Source organism: Protopterus annectens, chromosome 1.part2 (assembly GCF_019279795.1).
Source record: "Protopterus annectens isolate FY-2018-M chromosome 1.part2, PAN1.0, whole genome shotgun sequence".
NCBI lineage: Eukaryota > Metazoa > Chordata > Ceratodontiformes > Protopteridae > Protopterus > Protopterus annectens.
This window is the reverse complement of record NC_056727.1, coordinates 940,028,861-940,051,450: the sequence shown is the minus strand read 5'-3', so window position 1 is coordinate 940,051,450 and position 22,590 is coordinate 940,028,861. Positions and strand designations below refer to the sequence as shown.

At 42.4% G+C, this 22,590-nt stretch overlaps 1 protein-coding gene across 2 annotated transcripts in view; it reads right to left on the bottom strand.

The window, feature by feature from the left end:
- LOC122792090 (gap junction beta-3 protein-like) overlaps positions 1 to 22,590 on the bottom strand; it is a 431,372-nt gene that overhangs the window by 1,882 nt on the left and 406,900 nt on the right. The gene's annotated exons all lie outside the window — the stretch shown is intronic.

Here is a 22,590-nt window from a genome sequence, read left to right as displayed (position 1 = left end):
GAGAGCATGGAGTCTTAATTAACTCAGCCAAGATCTAAGTTTATTAAACAGCAGATGGGGGTTCAGTCCTATATCTAAACTTCAGAGGAGCATTTTTGGATTTTAATAAGAAACTAAGAACAATATGTCATCTTCTGTTTTTTAATAAATAGGTAATACAGCAAGACTAAGTTATATCAGAACAGAAAATATTATTTAGCATAAAGAAATTCAACTAAAATTTCTAACCTGTTCTTGTGAGTGGTTAATGGAGAATCATATAAAAACAGCATTATTAGGTATAAGCATTATTTAATAAATCAAATAGAACATTAAATCTTGTTATAAACATGAGTTATGATTTAACTGACTAGCCCTTTAAGTAATTGCAATGTATCTGTCTGTAAATATATGAAATATTTGTGAGAATTTGTGTTTAATATGCATAACACATTTTGTTAATTGGTTCCACGTCTTAATGTGATAGATGACACAATGAAAGAGGAAATAAAGCAAAGAAAGTTAAAAATACAATTTTTTTTCTATACTACAAATAATTCAGCAGATCAGATGCAGAAAACTGCAGAAAATATATGATAAAGCATGACAGAAAATGATGTAATTGCTGAAACTACTTACTGTTCAGGGTGTTATGCAATGTTATACAGAAACAATGAAGAGATCAGCAATCTGCAGAACATGGTGCTTGTAGAAAAGTGTTTCATAAACTCCACAATAACAAAGACATGTACTCACAAGGAGGGGGGACTTCATTTATGCTACTACAGATATGGTAACTGCTACCACATGTACAATTATTGGTCCATATGTAAGCACTAGGCTAGCTGCTCTTCAGGGTCATTTTAAGCCTAACCAACTTCTCTTCTAAAGGTGAGAATCAAACACTGTATCTTGTGTCTATGAAATAAACACTTTAGCCATTAGGCCAGCCACAATCCCTTGAATTTTAACCCTTAAATCTTATAGGATTATAAAATTTACCTAATGGTTTCTCAAAAGAATCAAAGGAAATCTAATTAAACCCACATCAGTCACATAACAAAGACAGTATACATTATTTAACAAACATGGAAGCTTAATAAAAAATATGCAGAAGGGTTGGAAGATAACAAAGAGCAAGATTAGGTTCAGTACTATTACAGTAATCTGACTAACAAGTTTACATAATAAGATTTAGAGTCAATATTTGCCAAATGGAAACTGAACAAAAGTAAATGTACAATACCTAATATGTCAATCAAATATAAACGTCTTCAAAAGTAAAGGATATCAATTAATAAGAGGAATAGATTCTATAAGTAATGCAGTTTGAAAAGAGGCTTGGTGAGAAATGGACAGTATAGCCATGACTATCAGTAAGTTTATTAAGACGACTATTTTATTATTGAGAAGTATTGGCAAAACAATTGTCAAGATGATTTTGTTTAAAAACAATTCTCAAGGTGATTTTGTTTAAATAACTTGGAAGTAAGTCTTTTGTTCAAGTTATTCTTGTGAAGTTAATAAAGATAAAGTTATACTAGAGAATTACTAGTCCTGTAACGGCTTGGAGTATAAAATTAGATTGTGCTACAGGAGGTGCAAAACGCCTGAGGATCGGTATTTATTTATTTATTGACATTTGGTGACTGGGAAGGTCCGACTGAGTCAAAAACCCATTTTTAGTGGAGGCCAGGGAAAAAAAGCTCCAGTAATATATATATATATATATATATATATATATATATATATATATATATGAAAAAACATATGTAGAATTGCAAAAATTGTTACAATAATTTGTACATGAGTTACAATGGAGGTGCTGAAATAGCACTTTCAGTAAGAGTTGTGATCTGTTTAACAGATATAAATGAAAGACATATGTAAAAATACATTCGCTGCTAGATTATAAGCAAATTCAAGAATAAGTAATGTAATAAATGTCTGATAGTAATTGGAGAAGGCAAAGGTGGTTTATATTGAAGGACATTAATAGTGGTAATGAGGTGGAGGGTTAGAGGAGGAAGTAAGGATAAGATGTTGGATGTATGAGAGATGAAGTCAGTAAGAAAGTAGCAGAAATAGGGCAAGAGGGAGTTTTAAGTTAAAAGGTAGTGGGAGGTAGTGAGGGATAAGAAGTATGCAGGAGTTAGCTGGAGGTGAGCGAGTAAAGAAAAGGGGCATAGGTGGATGATGGAATAAATGTTTAGGAGAAAGATGACTACGGGAGGTTAAGAGGCAGAGGTGTGGGTTATATATTTGTTTTTGAGCATAGGCAGGTGTGTGACTTAAGAAGGTGTTTTTTAGTCTAATCTTTAATTTCTTGGAATTATCTGTACTAGTATTTTTTTCTGGTAAAGCATTCCATAGTTTAGATATAGCATAGGAATAAAGACACTGGCCTGCTCTTCTGTTAGGTTTGTATACACCTATTAGTTGTTTGTCTAATGAAGGGTGAGTTCTGGTAGGAATGTAGCTGTACAGAACAGATTTTAGGGTTGGACAACAATCTGATTTGTATATTATTTTATGTGTCATAGATAGTTGCACATAGTCAAGATGGTGTGGGAATTCAAGCCAGTTTAGCTCTGTAAGAGCTTTGCAGCGTTGGGAGAGGTATGATAAGCGTGTGGCAGATTTGGTGATCTTGTAGTAGCAGGACTGAAGTTTATTTTTTAGGGACAAGTGTGGGCTGGTATAAATAGCACCTTCGTATAGTAGAGAGGGGAATCAAATTGGTATTGGCTAGCATTCTTTTGGTAGGGATCCATGAAGTTTTTGTGTCTGTAGAGTGTCCCAAGTCTGAAGTGATTTTTTTTAATAGCATTGTGTATGTGTTGTTCAACTGTGAGTTTATTGTCTGTGGTGATACATGTTACCTTAGCTTGTGTTACAACTTCAATCTCTGTTTTGATTTGGGAGTAAATTTTAACTTGAGATGAAAATTTTTGGCTGTAAAACGTAGAAGTTTTGTTTTGTTGGGGTTAAGCAGTAATTGTGCTTAATTTAGATTTTATAATGTTTTATTTATTTTTTTTATTTTATTTTACATTTGTTGACCGGGGTAGTCTGACTAGATGCATGTCCATTTGCAGCGGAGGCCCTGGGAGAAAAGCTCCAAGGGTAAGCAGATACAGCATTACATAATACCAGCATTACATATTATAAACAGACTATTTACAGAGATTAAATAAGTAAGCAAGTTAAACAAGTTCCACAGGTTACAGTTAATCCTGAACGCAAGTCAGGATTAAATTAAATTACACAGTAAACTGGTTAACAGATTTTTACACATTCTAGAGAGAGTTAGCCAGGCTTGATACATTGACATAGCCAGTTAAGTGACAAATGTTGTTTGAGTCTAGTTTTAAATTGACCTAAGGTGGAAAGTAAGGTAGTATCAGCTGGAAGAGAGTTCCAGGATCTACTTACAGAGTTTGCAAAGAGAGAATCACCGGCTGTGTTATTAATTTTGCTAGTCTGAATTAGTAGTTTGTTAGAGGATCAAAGCGGTCTAGGATTGTTATAGGGGGTGATAATATTTTTAAGTGCAGGAGTATTGTCCGGATTATAGAGGATTTTGTAGGCCATAATCAGTTGGTTATACTGGATTAGGCTGGGTAGTTCAAGCCACCCAAGCTGATTTAGATTGACACAATGATGTGTCCTAAAAGGCAGCCCAGTGGCAAACCTGGCAATGTGGTTGTAGCAAATTGAGAGTTTAAGGACAGTCTTGTTTAAATTCGAGAGTAGAGGGGATGCATACAGAAGGGTTGAAAGAAGGTGAGAGCGAGCTATGGCAATTTTAGCTGTAGGGATTAGGAAGGCTTTTATTCTGTAAAGTGACCCTAGTTTTTTTATTGATGGTTTTGATAGTTTGGTTAACATGTAGGTCAAATTTTAGATTATTGTCTATGATGACACCTAATAGTTTTGTAGAGGGGCCAGGGGAGATTATTGTGCCATCATTTGATTTTATGGTAAAGGTGAAAGTGGTAGACCTACGTGTTGGTGAAAATAACAGCATTTTAGTTTTTTTGGGGATTTAGGATCAGACGATGTTCAGAAAGCCAGTTTTCTATTGTATTAAAGATGGTCTGGGTAGCTGACCATAACTCTACTGGAGATGTGGCTGAGCAAATCAGAGTAGAGTCATCAGTATATTGAATACAGTTGACTTTTGGGATGACAGTTTAAAGGTCGTTAATGAAGATGGAGAACAGCAAGGGCCCTAGTATAGAGCCTTGTGGTACTCCAAGGGTGTTAGGTAGAAGATTAGAGAGTTTGTTCTGCCAGAGGACAGCCTGCTGTCGACCATTCAGGTTGGATTGAAACCATTGAAGGGCTCCAGTATCTAGACAGAATGTTTGCAGGGTGTGGATTAAAAGTTGGTGATCAACCATATTGAATGCCTTGGAAAGATCCAAGAAGAGGGCTGAGGATATATAATTATTGTTGCGATTATGGTTTATGGTGTTGGTAAAGGCTAGGAGGGCTGAAGTAGTGCTGTGATGAGGACGGAAGCCATGCTGAGATTCTGCCATAAGATGATTCTGGATTAGATGGTGCATGAGGTGTCTGTGAATACATTTTTCCATAATCTTTGCAAGTGGAGAGTGTATAGCTATTGGCCTATAATTGGAGAATTCAGTAGAGCTGCCTCCTTTTTGAAGTGGGATTACATAGGATATTTTCCAGATGGTGGGAATTTTAGCTTCTACTATGGTTCTATTGATTAGTATTGAGACAGGGTAAGTAATAGCATCAGCTGATTTTTGTAGGTACTCGGCAGGGAGTTGATCAGCAGAAAGTGTAGTGGGTTTTCATTTTTTGATCAAGGTACGGATAAGTGAAGTGGTGACTGGTTGGAAGCTGAACGCGAGTAGGTTTCTAGGGGTGCTACTTTCAGGACCAGGGGAGCTAGGAGGTAGTTGGCTAGCTAGGGATTGAATTGTCTCAGTAAAGAATTGGTTAAAACTATCAGAAACATCTTCAGGGGTTTTATCAATAGTAGCAGCAGGGATTGGGGTTGAAGTTTGTACAGGATGTAGTAGATTATTTAAACCTGTCCAAAACACTCTGAGGGTTATTTTGATTTACTATCTGCAAATTACAGTAGTATTGTTTTTTGTCTTGTAAAATTGATTTTTTTGGTTTCGTTCCTGGATTGCCTGTATTTAATGTGATCTTGAGGGTCTTTAGATGAACACTATAAAGTCCATGCTTTGTTTTTAAGGGTAACTTTCAGTTTAGACTCTTTAGAAAGCCATGGCGCAGTTTTTGCCTTGGTTCTCTTTGAACGAACAGGTGCATGCAAATCAAGGATCTCAAGGAATTTGTTGTTAAAGTATGCTACTGCTTCCTCTAAGGGGAGGTGTTTTACAATATACCAATTACATGAGTTTAGTTCTTGTTGGAATTTGGCAGGGTCAAAGTTTTTATTGTTTCTAACCTTTCTGAGTAAGGGTTGTTGGGAATTAATGGCTTTGTGCTTAATTACATATGTGAGAAGGTGATCACTTAGGCCATCAAGGAGGGTACCAGAGGTGTACAGTTGGGGGTGACTATTTATGAGTACCCAGTCAAGTATACTTTATTTTTGGTTGGGTTTACCTATCCTGGTAGGGGTGCATATAATTTGTGTAAATGCATGCAGGTTAATATGGGTGGTTGGGGATTCTGAGGAACAGGTGCCCCAGTCTATGTTAAAGTCTCCAAATAGTAGGGTTTCTTGGGGGTAGTGACATGATAGCCAGTGCAGGATATCTTCAAATGTAGATATATTGTTACCTGGGGGAATGTACATACAGATGATATTAATGCATTTATTTTTATTAAGTTGCAATTTGGTGGCAAGAATCTCTGAGTTATTATTCTGAGGTGGTTGTATTACATCTATGGTGACATTCAACTCAGATTTATAGAGTACAGCTACCCCACCCCCCTTCCTTGAAGCATGATCCAGCCTGTGCTTGTTGTACCCAGGTGGTAACACTTCATTGTCTTTAGTGTTTGGTTTTAACCAGGTTTCAGATAAACAGAGAATCTCAGGGGAGTGGACATCCAAAAGTGCATGCAATTCATGTACCTTGTTATTAATGCTTCTAATATTAAGATGACAGACTAGGAGACAGTTAGTTGGCCTATTAATTGTAGGTTTGTAGCTTAGATTTCAAGTAGAGGGGGTATGTCTATTTGAAGTGAGTGGGCCAGGGTTGGGGTGAATATCACCACCAAGTATTAGGTTGAGTCTATACTTGGTGATGAACTTCAGGAATTTGTTTATTAGTTTGTGGTAGTGTTTGGATCTAGAGCTAATGTGCCTGGGGTTGAGATGTTGATAGACTGAACAAGATGTTGGATAGGATCTGGTACTGTATGTATGGTTGAAGGTGGAAGGATTTACAGCTGGGGTGATATTATGGCCTTTTGCGACCTGAAATCCCGTGAGAAACTGGTTTTCATACAAGGTAAGGAGGTATGGTGTGAACAAGAGGGGTAGTAAAGAGGAGTATATCATTATCTGTGATTCAGCTAGTGAGTTAAGGAACTGTTTTACCTGGTGATGCAACACCAGACGATAGAGTGGTGAGGTAAAGGTACTGAAAGGGGGATGGGAGAATGCCAGATGAAAGCTAATAGGTGCTATTAAAATGTAGGTAGAATAATGGGGGTGGGTGGAATTATCCCAGATGGAAGCAGATAGGATCTACAAAATGTATTTTATGAATATGCATAGTATTTAAATGAGTAAATGGTATTTTAGTTGATGGGTATACATGCATATATATATATATATATATATATATATATATATATATATATATATACTGCTTATTTTCTTTTTATTTTCTCTCTATTACACAAATAACAAGACACTTAAAGGATTAGGAAGAGCGGGAAGGCATGTGATGTCATTATTTCTGACCAATCGTATCTGTTTTACTGCCTATTTAAACTGTCATTATGTTTGTATATGTTTATCTGAAGACGTTCACACACTGGAGTGGATAAAAGGGCTTATGTTGTATATAATAAACATTTTGGCTTGAATTACTATCTTCAGACTTATCCCTTGGGGTTTCATAAGTTTTCTAAGTTTGAGTATTTAGTTTTTTCTGCACTTTTCAGTTAGTTGAGTAGAGCCAAATGAGTCTGTTTAGTGAAGGTGTAGGAGGCTTCAGTTGAATGTTGATAAAGCTTGTTGTTTGTTCTGTTGAATTTGTCAGATCTGATAACCTAGGAGCAGGGGAGAAAGGAGAGAAGGTTAGATAAAAGAGATCATCTAGGATGGAAGCAACAAAAGGTTACGCAGTGAGAGAAGAAAAGTGTTAGGGTTAAGGTGTCTAAGTCAGGAGAGGAACACTAGCTAAGGGTTAGTGACAACGCAACCTTTGCAAGAAGGGAAGGAGAGCTGTAGGGTTCTCTGAATAGTATGCAGTATGAAAGACTTGAGTGAGAAAGTTAAGAGATAGCTTAATGTTGTTACCAATATACAGTCTGTTCACAGTTAATTTTCATACCTTCCCTGTTTAAACTGTTCCATTTGTTAAACTGACTATTAATGCCAGTGGTTTGTAACTCTGAAGTTATCAAGTAATCTTTTGAATATGAGACTACTGAACAAATATTTGGACAGGATACTTTCTTGGTCCACATAATATATTACTGTAAATATGTACAATGACAGACTTGTTGACTATGGCTGATCACATTTGACAGCAATTATTTTGGGGCAATGCATACATGCACCAGATTAGAGGGCATTACAAATGGTAAGTTTAACTTTGCAAATAACATTGATGTGACCTGCATGTATGACCCAACAATATCTCATTAAATACTTCGACTTATTAAATTAAGAGAATCCTAAGTATTGAGACATATTTTCAAATATTTAGTGAGAAGAGCACTGGAGTATGGATATAATATATGGGCCCCTGAAAAATAAAAAGATCAGTGAAATGGCAAGAAAATCTCCTGATCATATTAACTAGGTATATCAAAGGCATAAGGGGGAATATTCCACTGGCATACTGCAAGAATCAATATTAGTAGTACTTTTGGTCATCACATTCTTCAGTGCCTCTACCTTTAACGTATTTACTATTCCTTCATTGGCTAACGAACTAGCCATTTGAGGTGCTACCAGCAACTGTCCCAGTTCTGTGGCAAAATACTAGCACCAGACCTGGCAAAAATTTGTCAGAGGTTTACTAAGACTGGCATAAAATGAAATGAAAAGACTGAGGGCAGGATTCACGAAGGCTTGCACGAAGTCTAAGAGTAGTGTAAGACTCCATGCAGCCCTCGCGATCCAGGAACAGCCCGAAATTCCGTGTAAGAGACCAGCTAAAACGTCTCTTACACGGACTGGGCGTGGATATGCTAATCACCTCACTTGCAGCTGAAAGGCATGCAAATGAGGTAGATTAGCGATCCACGAAGCCCAAACCAGCCCGTGTAAGAGACGTTTTAGCTGCAGAAATGTACTCAGTTGACAACTGAGTACATTTCTGCAAATAACACAATGGAGCCATGTCAGCTCCAAATAAAGGGTGCATATGTGTCAGGCAGCATGCCAATGGCCAAATATGTGGCCATTGGCAAGGTACCCCGATGCAAATATGAGCAATAAATATTTTTTTTTTTCCGGCGATCGCAGATGTTTAAACGCAGTGCAGCCCCGCGCAAACGGGCTGCACTATATAAAACATAAAAATGAAGGTTATAAACCCACAAATGTGGGTTTTATGCAATACATGGATTTACAATGCAGGGACCAGCAGACCAAAAACTACATGGCCACCGTTTAGTGGTTGCTAAGGGGGGAAGCTGAGTCTAAGACATGTAACTAAGCATTAGTAGGCAATCTGATGTAAATGAGTGTTAGGATACTGAATCCCACTGTCACATAGCAAATGAGCACATTCTGAGTAGTGTAAGAGTTACATAAGGGGGAGGAACAGAGTAGGAGATAGGTGACATCACAGGGGGAATGGCAGAAAGAAATGCAGTTCATTGGAGGTCAGTGTTACATGACAGATGTCAGACACATATCATGGAAAGAGCAGTGCCACAAGATAAGCATGGAAAAGTCAAGAAATGGAAGGTGTACACTATTGCTTACACCAAAGTTTCTTGCTGGGCGTGCGCACTATGAGGCGCGAGTAGGGCAGTGTGCGCGCGTGTAAGGCAGACTGAGCATGTGGGAGCCTGTTGGCAGACTTGTAAGACTGTTTGCATTGGTGTGCGCACATTTTAACCCAAATAAGAAGATTCTAAACCGTGTAAGCATGTGTGCACGCGTGTAAGCCACTGTGAGCGTGTTTCTGCTGGTATGTCCATTGCTCCCCCCTGAGGAAACAGAAAGGAAACAGGAAACAACAGAATTAGTAGGAAGTTAGCAGAGAATACTGCTGGAGCTAGCAGGTGAAAACAATCAGAACAGGCAATTACACAGGCAGAATAGTAGCCCAGCCAAGCACTTAAAACTCTGCAAACAGCAGTGCAGGATGTTTCTCTCAAGAGACACTGCAAGACAGGAGTAAGCTATTAGAAGTGAAAACTGAAAAAGCTGAACTCAGAGCAGAAATGCTAGGGGCTGCCATAGCTGTCATAAGGAGACATAGGTGACTTACTGAGGGTGGTGACAATGCAAATGGTGCCAGACAACCCACAGTGAGGAGACGGAGAAGAGTGTACAGGCCCAGGGTCACCTACCACGGGTTACATGAGCTGGAGATAGTGGAGCGCTATAGAGTGGACAGAGATCTCCTGCAGCAAATTGTCGAGCTGTGCAGGCCATGCTTCACACACAGAACCAACAGAGGGGAACCCATCCCAGTGGAAACCAAGGTATGTGTTGGCCTAAGAATACTAGCAACAGGTACCTTCCAGAGACCAACTGGTGATATGATGGGGATATCACAGGCATTAGCCTCCAGGGTACTGCACCAGTTCCTGGATGCCATGTCAGCACATGTCGGTGATCATGTATAATTCCCCAATGCCCGTGAGGTATTGGCCAGCATTATGCGTCTCTTCCAGCAAATAGCAGAATACCCTGAGGTAGTGGGTGCAATAGACTGCACGCACATACGCATCAAAGCACCAGCCGGTGAGCAGGGTAGGGCCTACATAAACCGCAAGGGCTTCCCCTCCATCAACTGCCAGGTCATGTGTGATGCCCAGGGCATAATAATGAATGTGTGTGCTGGCTGCCCTGGGAGCTACCATGATTCCCATATCTGGCATTTGACGCAGCTGTACCAGACATATGCCAATGGGGACATCCCACATGGACACCTAGTGGGGGATGCAGGTTATGCACTGGAGCCGTGGCTGATGACACCCATCAGAAATGCGCACACACCTGAACAGGAATGCCATAATGAGGCACACGCACAAACATGTAATGTAATAGAGCGTGTGTTTGGGCTGCTCAAGTCACGGTTCCAGTGTCTGGACACATCTGGTGGAGCCTTGCAGTACTCACAAACTACATGTACCCAAATTGTCATGGTATGTGCTATGCTACATAATATGATCTTGCGAAAACAGCTGCAGCAGGACCAGCATAGGGCTGGGCCAAACAGCCCCCCACCATTGCCAAGGCCATCACAGGCAGAGCCAAACAGTCACAAGCCAGAAGGAGAAACAACATGCCTGATACAGTTGTAATAGGTGCCTCCATAGTCAGACACACTGCTGTCCCGCTCACCAGACTGAACAAGGTAAAGGGTACAGTAACTTGCCTGTAGGCTGCTACAATACCCCGCATAACACAAGTACGCAGGTCACCCCAAAGCAAGTAGAAATATGATGCAGTCATTGTCCATGCTGGCATGAATGACCTGAGATGTACCTCCCCGGACTACATGAAAAGAGACATAGATGAGATGTCCGATTATGTAGTCCAGGCCGGTATGACACTGACCGTGTGCAGCATCCTACCCTCACCAAGAATGATGCCACAGTACAAACACAGAATGATCAGCTTTAACAAGTGGCACAATTACTGGTGTCATTCCAAGGGGATCCAATGTCTGTCTGCTTGGGATGTCATGCTTGACAAGCCACACTGCTCTCCCAGGGATGGCTTGCACCTGTTACCCCTGGGCATCTGGATATTTGATAAGGCTCTTGCCACCTCCATAGAGCCTTAAGTAGGCAAGGCTGAAAAGACTAACCCACATCCCTAGAAAACATAAGTGGAAAGAAACATAAGGGTAATGCTGCCCAATGCCACACGTGTAAACCTCAACATGCATGCTCCCGAGGCCCTCCCCAGTATGGAGAGCATCGATGTCCATGCAGTGACAGAAACCTGCAGCAAGGCTCCTGACAGCACACCAGCACTATCAGGTTATACCTCATATCATGCATTATGGCCCCAAAACCTGGACCAAAACATAAAAGGAGGGGGAGTATCCATATTCAGAACAGACACCCACACGTCCAGGTAACTGCTAATGCACGAAGCATCTGAGACCATCCATGTGCAACTAACCGTAGGCAAAACTGCTGTACAGTCTGTAGCATGCTACAGACCACACTCTCACACACAGGAACCCCCCTCAGCCATCCTGAAGACACTGGACAGTATGAATGTCTCACCAAATACCAAACAAGGTACTCACAAATTACCACAGATGCTCTAGGGAATGAAAGCTTAGCCAGAGTGTGCTTGGCGTCTGCATCCCCAGTACTGTTGGCTACTGTGCCACTGTAAAGTAGGTCACATAAGGCACTGTTTGAGGCTAGTGTGCTGTGCCTCCGTCAAGCAGGGACACAGTGGAGATCCCAGGGGTTGAATTTGCTATGCCACATCCATGTTGTTGGTGTGTGCTGGAAGAGGGTTGGTGAGGACCTCTAACAGTAAGTGGGTGTCAATAACAGACTGAGGGGAGCCTTATCTGCAGTGTCTGGACAATTTCACTGTCAACACTTTGTCGTGATGATTATGAGGGATTGAAGTGTCATGCCAGTACTGTTCAGAGATGTCCTCCCTCTGTGAGCTACTGTTCTGCAATGTATTAGCTCACTCCATCTGTTGGACAGCTCATATATGGCTGGTGTACACCTGACAGGGTGTCCTGTTGTGGAGGAGTCATGGGTATATTTGGGATAGCATGATCAATGCAAACCTTCCACATGCTCATAGAATGCAATTGTCAAGGATTATGCTGAGTGGCCTGTATACTCCCCCAGCATGGTCCTTTGAAGTCTTCCACCCCAGTCTTCACAAGTGCAAAGTCTGCTTTTGATAAATACACTTTTTTTGCAGTGACAACCTTGCCTGGGGATGGGGATGGGATATGGATGTCCAGGGAAAGGTGGGTATGGTCAGATATCAACAATGGTGGTCTACCTCTGGTGTGGAACAGTGAGTACCCATGTTGCAGATGGTCAGGTGCAATATGTATTCCCCCTTGTGGCTGTGGTGAGTGGTCCTGCCATAGCACATGGACTCACAAATTGTAGTGGCTGTAGGGTAATGTTGTAGAGGCCTGAGTAGTTCCAACACACAATATACCTGTACCTGACATTAAGAACTGGAATGGTGTATGTGAACACCTTCATATCTTGGCACTGTTCCCAGGGAAGCAAAGTGTGTGTCCCAGATGTGGGAGGGGTGGTCTGAAGTGGTTGTGTTGTGTGTTACAGGTCCTGTGGTCACGAAGCATGGTATAAAACATAACCTGCCAGTGCTGATGTGCATATCTGACCCTGAACTAGGTGGCTGCAAATACATATATATGCTATCCCCCACCTGACAGGTAATAATAGATGTACATACCTCTGTATAAATAATGATGTCAGCACCCTATAAATACTGCAGGTGCAAAGCAGATTCCCAGTAAGTCGGATAGTGTGCTCTGCTAATGCATCTTCCTCAAGTGTCATAACATCGTTAGGTAGGGGTTTGAATCTTGCAAATGCTCAGTGTGTGTGTTTGGGGGAGGGGGGTTAGTGTGAGGGAAATGTCCCTTTTGGCAACTAGGAGAACACACTACAGGATGCACATTCCCCTTTCTAAACACTGATGATGTCAGCACCCTATAAGTACAGCAGGAGAAGGGAAACCGCCCAGTAATGCGAATAGCGTGTTCCACTGATGTGTCCGTCTTGAGTGTCATAACCTCGTTAGGTAGCTGTTTGAATCCTGCAAATGCTCAGTGTGTATGGGTGAGGGGGGTTAGTGTGTGTGAAAGAAGTGTCACTTTTGGCAACTAGGAAAACACACTACAGGATGCACATTCCCCTTTCTAAACACTGATGATGTCAGCACCCTATAAGTACAGCAGGAGAAGAAAAACCTCCTAATAATGCAAATAGCGCACTCTGCTAATGTGTCTATTTTGAGTGTCATAACATAGTTCGGTAGGGGTTTGAATCCTGCAAATGGTAAGTGTGTGTGTTTGGATGATGGGGGTTAGTGTGTGTGCAATTCTGTGTAAGAGAAATGTCCCTTTTGGCAACTAGGAAAACACAATACAGGATGCACATTCCCCTTTCTAAACACTGATGATGTCAGCAACCTATAAGTACAGCAGGAGAAGAAACGCCTCCCAATAATGCGAATAGCGCGCTCTGCTAATATGTCTCTCTTAAGTGTCATAACATAATTAAATAGGGGTTTGAATCCTGCAAATGGCTAGTGTGTGTGTTTGGGTGAGGGGGGGGGGGTTAGTGTGTGTGCAATTCTGTGTAAGAGAAATTTCCCGTGTGTGCAATTCTGTGTAAGAGAAATTTCCCTTTTGGCAACTAGGAAAATACAATACAGGATGCACATTCCCCTTTCTAAACACTGATGATTTCAGTAACCTATAAGTACAGCAGGAGAAGAAAAGCCTCCCAGCAATACAAATAGCGTGCTCTGCTAATATGTCTGCCTTGAGTGTCATAACCTAATTAAGTTGGGGTTTGAATCCTGCAAATGGCTGGTGGGTGAGGGGGGTTAGTGTGTGTGTAGCTCTGTGTAAGAGAAATGTCCCTTTTGGCAACTAGGAAAACACAATACAGGATGCACATTCCCCTTTCTAAACACTGATGATGTCAGCACCCTATAAGTACAGCAGGAGAAGGGTAACCGCTCAGTAATGCAAATAGCGCGCTCCGCTAATGCGTCCGTCTTGAGTGTCAGAACATAGTTAAGTAGGAGTTTGAATCCTGTGTGTGTGGGGGGGGGATTGGAAGTAGGGTGTGTGTGTAATTGCATGTGTGAGAAAGCTGACCCTTTTGGCAACCAGTACAACACACCAGCTGCTGCATATTCCAATCTCTACACAGAGATGATGTCAGCACCCTACAAGTACAGCAGAAGAGGGCAAATCTCCCAGTAATGCAAATAGCATGCTCTGCTACTGCGTCTCTCAGTACTGTCATAGCAGAGTTAGTTGTGGCTTTGAATTCCACAAATGCCACGTGTGTTTTTGTCACACAGAATGCCCATGTGTGTGGGTTGTTGTTCACAATAATGCATGACATCGATTAAACCAGTAACGGCAATGCACACAGATGATGTATGTGTGTGCCAAATACACATATATACCTGTGACCTTCAATAGTTCCCATGTCTGATGCCTGCCACATGTGAATACATGGTATTTGCACTGGATAACATTATGACTGTGGTTTTCTGAGCGGGTGCTGCATGTGGTATGTGTATATACAGTGTGAGTTGTATATGGTATCATCCTAGCAGCGAGGGATACACATCTGGTCTGGGGCATATAGTCTACATGTTGTTGTTGATGAACAGGTGCTGCATGTTTTCACCTGTTGTGGGAGTGGTAACAAGTTGTTCCATAGCAATGCAGTGACTACATGCTAGGAACCTTTCAGCTAGGGTGTTGTAGCTACAGTAATTCATCAGCATTCAGTAATACTTCAGCATTCTTGGTGAGCGTATGATGCCAACCAAGGTCAGGGTCATACCAGCCTGTGCCACATGCTCAGAGAGCCCTTCTATGTTCCCTATCATGTAGTCCAGGGAGGTACATCACAGGTCAGCCATAGTGGCATGGACAATGACTGAGTCATATGTGTCCATGCCTCTGACTGACCTGTATGCTTGTGTTATGTGGTGGACCATAGTGCCCCACGGGCATATCACTGTGACCTTCACCTTGTCCAGCCTGGTGAGAAAGACCTCACTGTACCGGACAATAAAGGTACCTAACACAACTGTAGCAGGTGTGTTGTCTAGCCGTACAGGCTGTGACTGTTTGGCACACAGGATTTGTGTGCTATGTGTTGCACGTGCTGTGTTCCGGCTTAACGTATGCCTGTGTGCCAGCTGCAGAGGTGTCTGCTGCTCAGGCAGGATGCTATTCTAAGGCTCCACGAATGCCCCAGTGTGTTCATGTGTTTGGATTGCTGTCAGTGTAGGTCTACATCAGACTGGTATTGTAGTCACTGTAGTATTTCATGCCACCTGACAGGTTATGCCAGTACTGGGTTCAGAGTGCTTAGTCCCCAGTTTGGCTATGTGGTTGCATCTCATACATGTGTTGTACATCCATGTGTAGGGGAGAGGGTTGACTGTGTACATGTGGCAGCTGTGACATTGCCACATGACTCACATATTCCACAACTGTACCATAGAGGTGACTGACAAGTGACCTTTGTGCATGCTACCATAGTATTGTCATTGCCATGGTGATTAACAGCACATAGGGCCAATGGGGAACAAGGTACAGAAGGTGAGTATGTGAGGGTGTAGTGCCTGTGATTAGTTAGCACTGGCATATATGACTGCTCACATGGTCAAATGCCAGGTAAGTCATATGCGATGTGTCACAGGCAACGTACATGCAAACAGGACAAACAGTGATGTTCTGTCAAGTGAGACATGGATATACATATAGTAAGCTATGCAGATGTCACTAGGAGTCCACAGAAGCTCTGTAAATCTGCATTGCAGGTGGGATCAGTGTTCCAGGGTAACTGCAAGCAAACATGCATGCAAACAAAGCTGCAGTAAGCAGGGCTGCATGTAGTCCATTGTACAACAAACAAGCTGTACCACTTCCAGTAGGTAACAGTGCAAATATGCAGGCACTATACACATGTACATGGAAATACACAGGTCAGATGGCCAGGGTCCAGTCTCAGCGCACACAAGTGTACAGACCATGTACCGTCAGGATGTACAATAACCGGATGGAAACCCAGGTGCTCATACCTGCAGTAATACACATGTCAAATAACAGACACTGAGCCTTCACTCAGTGGTTCCATACTTAGTAGGATGCATGCTACCTGTCCTGCCACCACAGTATCCCTGACATTTATGGGGACTCTCCCTCCTGTGAAAGTTAGTTTTGTGTGTTGGGGCTGTCTAGCATGGTATGAGATGTGAGCTTGCAGTGCTAGGGTGCTCCTGTGTGTCCTGTACCAGTCGTGTAGTACTGCACACATATCAACATCCTCAAACATCCACATTGCAGAGTCCAGTGTGGGCAACATGCCACTTGCAGTTTACATGTCCATCATTGCGTATCAATACTTTCATTACCTTATCCCCTGTGCTACCTATGTATGTAGCCTTCTGTTGACATCCTTACCACCAGTATGCAAACATGTGCAGATGATACACTATGGTACTTACCATGGGTGTAGAAAACAGTACAAGACAATCATACCCTTACTGCATCAGGCATGCTGGGATATACCCACATTTATATCAGCACACAGTACTGTTAACGACATGATACTATTACTACACGTCTATGTAGTCACCCTGTGCATCAGCAACATGTTAACCTGTACCTGCACTGATGTTACAGATTGCAGGAGGTGGCACAGTTTCATCATATGCACAGGGTGTGAACTTGGTATGCCTGAGTCTGCCACTGATACCACCAATTGACATGTATGTGTAAGTGTGTTGGTGAGGGACAGCAGTACAAGGTGGAGCAATGTTGATGCAGTGTGTTCGTGTATGCGGTAGCCCTAGGTGTTGTCAATCCGCATGTGTGTATGGATGCACACAGTTCCACCTCATGGCTGCCATATACCGGTGTTTGTGGACAGCCACAGACTGTACCTGCCAGGTCATACAGATCAGTGTCTCTGGCCACTGACATGGTACCTGTGCCTTGCAGGGGTGCTACGGACCGTATCCGGTACCAATCCAGACTGGTGTCATCAGAAGCAGGTGTTCATTGACTGGACACAGATCCCTGTTGGGCCTGTCCAGAGCCACGTGCACGTGGTCTCCTGGTGCGGTCTGATGACAGCACAGACCCAGCATTGCTGGGGCTGCTGCTGGCACTATGGGGATGGCCTTGTCATCTGCGATGACTGCCAGCTGCTGCTGTTGCTGGCATACGCCCACGTCGACACCTCAACCATCCACCATTGTCCTGGCTCATGGACATGTAGTTGTGGAACTGATCTAATATGTCCTCACAACGTCTGTCTATGACATCGGTGAAATTATGGATGGCAGCCGCAATGTGATGCATACTGTCATTCATGGCTGTGTGACATACTGTCAGCTCCCTCAGACCCTGTCTGGTGTACTGTTCCATACGTGACTGTGCCTGCATGACAGCCCAAAACATAGCTGAGGTTGTAAGACCTCTGTGGGCACGTCTGACAGGGGCAGTACTCCCATGGATGCTCCCACGAGAAACCCTGGACATCTGTCTGTGTGGTACCATCTCAGGGCCATGCCCATGGCTGCTGTGTGGGGAAGCATGTGCCACAGATACCACATTACCCTGGTCAATGCCCACTGTATCCTGTCCATCACCTAGGGACATTGGTGACAAAGGATGTATTGGCAGGATGACTGTGCGCATTGATGGGGTTGACAGCTGTGTACTGTTAATTGGCTGACTAATGACAGACCCTGGCACACCTTCCTGTGCCATTACACAGATGTCATCATTATCAGTACCCGTGGCACCTGATTCAGGTTCCCTGCTGCATGACACCAGAGCAGCACCAGAACCTGTGGGGGGGAAACAGGAAACACAGTTTACAATGTCTACACAACGTTACCAGTGATGCACACATGCACACATGCACACATACACACATGCACACATGCACAGGTGCACACATGCACACATGCACAGGTGCACACATGCACACATGCCCACGTGCACACGTGCGCACATGCACACACACACACGTGCACACATGCACACATGCACACATGTACACATGCACACGTGCACAGGTGCACACACGTGCACACATGCACACGTGGACACATGCACACATGGACACGTGCACATGTGCACAGGTGCACACATGCACACAGTTGCACACTTGCACACAGTTGCACACTTGCACACTACTCAGTATGCGAGATATCAACACACAGACACAGACACACCTGCATGCATACACACAGCACTACTAAGTGAGCCTAATATTACTATTACTATCAAGACTATTAAAGGTATTGTTAATACACACTCACCAGCATGGATAGGCTGCATTGCTGTTACACCGGAGGGACCTGCAGAAGTGAGGAAAATAATGTCAGTGGGCACAACTGTGCCATTGTTACTGAGTATGATACAGGTCAGTAGTACAACAGTTGCCTTTCACAGGTCAGCTGCTGATATTGAGAATATCACACTTGCACATTAAATACTATGATGACAGCTATAAACCAAGGGCACACCTCACACATGCATTAACTACCAGTGTACACAACAGTCAACTATACATATGGCATATTACCTGCACGCTCGTAGTCTTGGTGCTGTGTGGCTCCAGCCTCCATCATAATGCAGGTCTGCTGTTGTTGTTGTTGTTGGTGGGCTGGAGCCACAACACTTATGAGTAGTCCCTCCAGTCTGGTGAGTGGGGGATGTGTAGCCACCCCACCACCTGTGGCAACCTGTTGCCTGTGGATATCTGACGCACGCTGATGGACATTTCTGATTAAATCACTGCAGTGATGTCGTACCTGCTTATATGTCCTATTATGCGTGCTTATGTCATTTACCCGACGGACCAGGTCTTGCCACAGTGCAGCCCTCTCCTGCTGATTCTGGCTGGTGCGGGAAAAGAGTATTGCATAATCCCGCACCAGGCTCTGGTGTATTTCCTCATCCTCAACTGCAGAGTATACTGGATTGTGCTGGTGAGCCATGGTCCTGCAAAAGGAAATAAAATGATATCAGCAAAATATGTCGGCAGAATTTGGCACACATACTACACATGCTACTCGACTGTTGTGATACAACATATCTCACATATATAGCATCTGTCTGTCTATTGGTGGATATACATGTAAATGGCCAGGTATCAGTGCCCAGCCAACAACTGTGCAACAGTACCTGGCACACTCCATGCGACACACTACCAAACCCAGCAGTCAGAACACTGATTCAGGTCCAAAGCACCTCCTCACTCTGGGGGTTTGTATTGAGGTACTGTATGGGGTACATCATCAACTACTGTGATCTGACCACAAACTAATTGCCCTGGATATACATATCCCACCTCCACCACCAGCACAAACGACTACAGTGAATAACATTTCAAATGCAAACTTTACACTTTGTAAGACTGAGATGATATACTTTAAGCCCACTGGGCTAGTGGAAGCCACAACCCACAATGCTGACCTCCTTCACAAATGATTTCTACGGACATCTCCGAGAATGCATGGATCATGCAATCCCATATAAGACCAAGAGACTCTCCACAAAGGGAAAGCATCCTGTCTGGTGGACCTTAGCCATAGACAGATTGTATAACAAAAGATGGAAGCTACTGCAAGACAGAGCATAATTCCGTAAAGGGAAGGCATGTCTGATCAGCACTAGTAAAGAGCTATGTTCTCTCATACAAACAACCATGGGCAACTTTGAGAGGGAAATCACCGGGGACACTACAGATAACCACAAGGCCTTCTTCAGTTATGTTAGAAACCTGGTCAGAAACCCTCCAATATGCTCATAGTTAGTACAAAACAACAAATAATTCACTGAACCCACAGATATTGGCAACATTGTGGCAGACAGGTTCAGTGCAAGTTTCCCCCCTCCCTCTCCCCCAAACTAAGACATACTTATCCCAGCTGAATGTAACCTCCCTGTCATCACAAATGTCCAGGTGAGAGCCGCCCTCAGAAAAGCAAAAAACACAGCACCAATGGGACCTGATGGTATCCCCGGTTGCATGCTACATGAACTCCAAGAGGAGCTAAACACACATATAGAAATGCTATGTAACATTAGCCTGACTACAGGATATGTACCTGTACACTGGCGTACAGCAGCAGTGGTTCCACTCCACAAAGGAGGCACCTCTACATACCAATACAATACAACACAATACAATACATTACAATACAATACAATATGCTATTGCCCCTGGGACTACAGCAGCATACTGTTCTGCTACCCTGACCATTGTGACACATGTGATGTGATGGTACCTGCTCCTGTCAAACAGTTACACAGGGTGACTCATATGGCATATTACCTATCTGACTAACATTCAGCAGGGGTATGTGTGACATGTACTCATGGGGAGTCTTGCTTCTTAACGCTGTGTGGTTTATTGCAGGGTATGTCTTATCTGTGGGTAGGAACCTATACCTCCACCATGTGCTCTCTACTGCGGTGTCAAGGATGACACACAGCGGTCATTTAGGTTGTGGATGGTCTGAGGTGTTACTATGGTTGTTGGACATCTGTCATGGGTGTGACTTAAGTATGTAAATCCAGGAGTGGTAACCTCTATGTGGGTAGTATGTGTGTACTCTGTGGTGTTGTCAGTCACTGTGCATTGGTAATGTGTTTGAGTGCATTGTCACAGTGTTGTACATGTCACTGTGTCCTTCTCCGTATCTGTAGCTGTCATGTGAGGTACATACCGTGGCAGCCATTGTGTGGTGTGGAGGGGTACACTGACCTACATGTCCATAGCTGACATACCATGTCTGCTGACACATACCATGTACACGTATTCCAGGAATAGTGTGCCACTGTGACTATCATTGGGGGGACTATTGTACACATTTATGACCCTGTTCACCCCTGACACATGCAGTGGTGGGCAGCCAATCATATATCTGGTGGTTACTGGTGTAGGTGATTTGAAATGGGGTATGGTACTCCAGTTTCGACACTGGTGTTCACTCCATGCCTTTGTCACCAGGCACCTGTTGCGATACATCTGTACACATGCGCCTCACTCAGAATATATATACATCTCTCTCTCTCTCTCTCTCTATATATATATATATATATATATATATATATATGTGTGTATATATATATATATCTATATATATATATATATATATATATATATATATATATATATATATATATATATATATATGTATATATATATATATAGATAGATATGTGTCTATATATATATATATATATATATATATATATATATATATGTCTGTATACATATACACATATATATATATCGATGTACATATATTGCTATAGATATGGAGGGGGGAGTGTGACAGAGAGGGGGTGAGAGTGACAGAGGGGGTGGGACAGGGGGAGTGTGAGATTGTTATATACAGTCGTATCTGTAGATAGTCAAATCTGTCTGTCTATGTATATGTATCTACATATATCTATAGCTGTATGTGTGTATTACATATATATGTTTCTACATATTCTATCTACATCTGTCTATGTATTCCTACATCCCTCTCTATCTATGTATACATATATGAATATTATATATATATATATATATATATATAGATATATATATATTATATACATACATACATATATTGACATACATACATATCCATATGATAGATAGGTATATCAACATGTTTACAAAACTGTATACACACACTAACATACTGCTAAACATACATAACTGTGAAACCTACTTTGTACATTGCACTACAACCTACATTCAACCTACATTGATATGTGCACATAGATGCCCTCACATACATATGTATGTACAGCCTTTACTGATAGTTGCTGTATGTCCCCTGCCCTATGCACATCTTCATATACATATGGATACAGACCAATGACACATATGGCGGGTTCACAGTATGTAGACTTTTAAAGTATTACTTTACATTACCTGTGTTTGTCACAGCTGCTTGCGTTGCCTTTTGGTTTAGTGTCCTGCTGCTGCTCCAGTTGACAGATGTCAGCTTTCTAGTAGGTTTTGTTGAGTGTTTTCTCTCTCTCTCTCTCTCTCTCTCTCTCTCTCCCTACCTCCAGAGGGTGCAATGAAAGTATTGCATGTGTAGACTGGGAGTACAGCATGCTTTTGTAGGTATCTGCATATGTCCATGTGATGGCCTCTGCACCAATTGTTATCCAGCATTTGCTAATTGCATGCAGCCAGTTGTGTACTGATTGCAGTTCTCACTGTGATTTCCGGACAGTGCTATAAAAAGGTAGGTGAGATAGGCATAGCCCTTTCAGAGTTTAAGGGCAGGGACCATGCTGGTATGCTGTGGACACTGTTCTGTGAGTGTAAAGGTTAGTATCTCTTTCATATTTCTGGCTGTGTTGTAAATTAACATTTCTCCATTCATTTCTCCAGTTTCCTGTACTAAGTGTGTATGTACACTGACACCTAAGTCTACTACTACTGTTAATGTGGGTGTGTGTGCTT